We start from the raw sequence: 4,065 nt of genomic DNA on the forward strand, positions 1-4,065 counted from the left end.
TGTCCTTTTTGTCCTAGGAAGAAAGTAACATTCTTATCATCAAGGAGGAGGAATGGAGACTGAGAGAATTCTATAGAAACAGACCTTGTGAACATAATTCTCATTTTCTGTTAGTTTTCTCACATCGTTCAGTTCCTTTTTCACAAGCTGCCTCCCTTCGTTCAACCGAAAAAGTCTGTATTTTTCACCATTTCTCTGGGTCTTTGTTTCCTTATGAGGGCTTCTGTGCCATGTAAAATTTACATAAATCTGTCTGCCTTTTTCCTGCCAATCAGTCTCATGTCAGGCCTGGCCAAAAAACCCTGAAAGGGTAAAGGTAAAATTCCTTTCCCCTACAAAACAAAGAATTAGTATCTAGAATACATAAAGAACTCTCATGCACAATGGTTTCACACAAAACTCCAATTAGAAAATGTGTGAAAGACACGAAGCGTCATTTTGCTGAAGATAGCAAATAATCACATGCAAAGATGTTCAACATCATTAGCCATTCAGGAAATGCAAATCAAAACCACAATAATCTATAACTACATACTTATCAAAATGGCTAATACATATATATATGTGTATATATATGTGTGTGTATATATACATATATATGCGTATATATATATGCATATATATGTATACACACATTATAATATATTTGGGGGAAGACATAGAGAAACTGGTTCACCTATACATTCATTGATGGTGAGAACGTACAATGAAACACTCGGAAAAGTTTAACACTTTCTTAAAAACTAACCATGCAATTACCATATGACTTAACAATTGCACTCCTGAGCATGTATCCCAGAGGAAAAATAAAATTATGTGTACACAAAAACCTGTACACAAATGTTCAGAGAAGCTTTAATTTGTGAAAGCCAAAACCTGGAAGCCACCAAAATGCCTTTCAAGAGACGTATTGTTTGGGGTGCCTGGGTGGCTCAGTCGGTTGAGCGTCTGACTCTTGATTTCTGCTTAGGTCGTGATCTCTAGATTGAGCTCTGCATTGGACTCTGTGCTGACAGCATGGAGCCTGCTTGGGATTCTCTCTCCACCCTTCCCTGGCTCTCTCTCTCTCTCTCTCTCTCTCTCTCTCTCTCTCTCTCTCTTTCAAAAATAAATAAACTTTAAAAAAAATATTAAAGGGATGTATGGTTAAACCAACTATGGAGCATACCTTCCCTGGATTTCTACTAGGAGCTATTGATAGATGCAAAGCTTTGGGCAAATCACCAGAATTGAAACAAGCCAGTCCTATTGTGGTAGTAAAACCACAAACCCACAGGAACAGTATCCATTAACAGTAGAATGGGTACATTGAGCTCTACGTATACAGTGAAATACTCTAGGACTCTTTGAATTGGATGGACTATTGAAAACACAACAGCGTGAATGAATCCCACTAAAAAGTACTCAACAAAAAAGCCAGTCAGGTGTATTGCCCGGTTTCATTTGCACAAAGTTCAAGTAAGGGCCAGAGGACTCCATGGTGTTAGAATCCAGCAGAGTGATTACTTTTGGGAAGGAGGGGTGGCACTGGCTAAGATGGGTAGAAGAGTGTCATCTGTGGGCTGATGACGTTCTATTTCTTAATATAGGTGGTGGATTAAATGGGCGTGGTCCCACTCAGTGAGTGGCATCCTCCTCTCTTGTATTCCTTCCTCAGAAACCTTCCATGATTCCCCATTAATGGAAGAATACCATTTAAACTCAATAAAGGGGCATATAAGTCTTTTTGTTCTCCGATCCAGCGTCTTTTAACCAACCACTCCTCTTGCCCTGCACCCCGCATTTACTCATTTTCACGAACATTTGCTGAGTGCTCAGTTGGTACAGGGCACTGTGTTCAGTGGCAGGCATACATTTTGGAGCAATATAAACATCTTTCCCTCTCCTGCAGTGTTTATTGTTCCGTAGAGAAGACATAACCTGAAATAGTTAATTATATTTGATAAGGCTGAGAGTTCTATGAGAGAAGAAACATAGGATCTTATGTGCACATAAAGAGGAAACATCTAAAGAAAAGCAGAAAAGATTTTTCATGGGAATAAGGTTGGTCTTGACAAAAGGATTAATAGATATTCACCAGACCTGATGCTGTGTGTGTGTGTGTTTGTGTGTGTATGTGTGTGTGTGTGTGTGTGTGAGAGAGAGAGAGAGAGAGGACAGAGATCTTAACTAATCACTGATTTCTTTATTGTGAGATGGTCTCATTGGGCAGAATTAAAATAGAATAGAATAGAATAGAATAGAATAGAATAGAATAGAAGCCATAGAAACAAAGATTTAATATTTTTAAATGAACTATTTCTGATCAATTAAAGCTTTCTGAAATTAGAGGAGACAATTGTGTTGAATTCTTAATTACAGTAGCTTTACAAACCAGATGACACATCATATTATTACTCTTCTATGAGGTATCTAAAATAGTCACAGGCAGAGAAGTAGATAATAGAATGGTGGTTACCAGGGGATGGAGAGAGGTGTCTATGGGGAGTTGTTCAACGGGTATAAAATAGCAGTTCCACAAGATAAGTTCTAGAGATATGCTGCCCAATATAGTGCCTATAGTTAACGATGAGGTGTTGTGCACTTAAAAAATTGTGGAGGATAGATCTTATGTTAAATGCTCTTTACGTACACACACACACACACACACACACACACACACACACACACACACACCAGAAAACCAAACCAAACCAGAGAGATACAAAGAAGGTGTAGGTGTGTTTATTAATCTGGATTGTGGCAATAGTAATACGAGTATGTGCGTATGTCCAAACTTGCCAATTGTATACCTTAATTATAGATAGTTTTCTGTACACAACTGCATCTCAATAAATCTGGAAAAAATAAGAGATTTCTTTTATATAAAAGCAGAAGAACATTTAAGCTTATGAAAGAGGAATCAAAATAAATCCCTTCTAACACCATGATTGCATGTTAATCAGAGACTCTGTATTACCTGTTGGTCTTCAGTGACTCATTAAGGTGGCACAATTTCTAAGAATCACATTTAGGTTATGTTTTCTCAATGCATAGCACCCACATGAACACACAGAAAGAGATTAAGGTACTGCTTATATTTCCCATGAAAATTACTTAACAGGAGCTTATTTTTCATGAAAGCCATGACCACACACTAATTCATAATTAAAACAGTTAACCTATGCTTTTTCCTGTAGTGCCTACTTTTCCCTCCTTCAGCTTAGAGCTGGCAGCATTTACGATTTGACAAATTATGATACCACACTATTTTTTTTTTTAGTCAGTGTATAGTCTGATGACGGGCTCAAACCCAGGAACCGGGAGATCATGAACTGAGCCGAAGCGAAGTCGAGTTCTTTGGTTAACTGACTGAGTCACCCAGGTGCTCCCATACCATGCTTTTTTAAGGTGATGTGAGTGGTTACAGTCAGGAAATAAGAGAACATCATGAAACCATGCTCTCGTCATGGATTGTGTGGCCACGTTTCTAAACCAAAGTATTTATGTTTTGCTTGTGCCTTTAAATTGCTTTAAGTGAACCTTTTATTAACTAGAGCAGATAATTTATTTTGCACATATTTAAATAGTTGGACCCATGCCAGGAAGTGAGTCTCTATGAGGCTGGGGCTTGGATTTTGAGCAATCATGAAACTCTTTATTTATTTATTTATTTGTTTGTTTGTTTGTTTGTTTATTTTTACCCTTTACTGTAACTATCATCCAAATCTGATTCTCTTCCTTTGGCTCTTAACATTTTATTCAACAACCTCTTCCCATAGCATTCCTCCCGAGCCTGAAACTCGTGCATTTTGCTACACAGTGCCATTCTACTGCTGTGGTTCGCTCTGCGGATCTGACTGGGACATGTATGGCAGTACTGGCATGTGTGGCTTTTGGGACTGGACTTTCTTCCCCACAGAAGATTCCAAGGAAGCTTGGCCCACAGAACACGCAGGTCAAAGAATTAACCACCAGCATCACATTCTCAGTGCTGTTGCAAAACTAAAATGAAGAAAAGAAGGAAGGAAGAAGGAAGGAAGGAAGGAAGGAAGGAAGGAAGGAAGGAAGGAAGGAAGGAAGGAA

Source organism: Herpailurus yagouaroundi, unplaced genomic scaffold, assembly GCF_014898765.1.
Source record: "Herpailurus yagouaroundi ecotype Mexico unplaced genomic scaffold, PumYag 250, whole genome shotgun sequence".
Taxonomy (NCBI): Eukaryota; Metazoa; Chordata; class Mammalia; order Carnivora; family Felidae; genus Herpailurus; species Herpailurus yagouaroundi.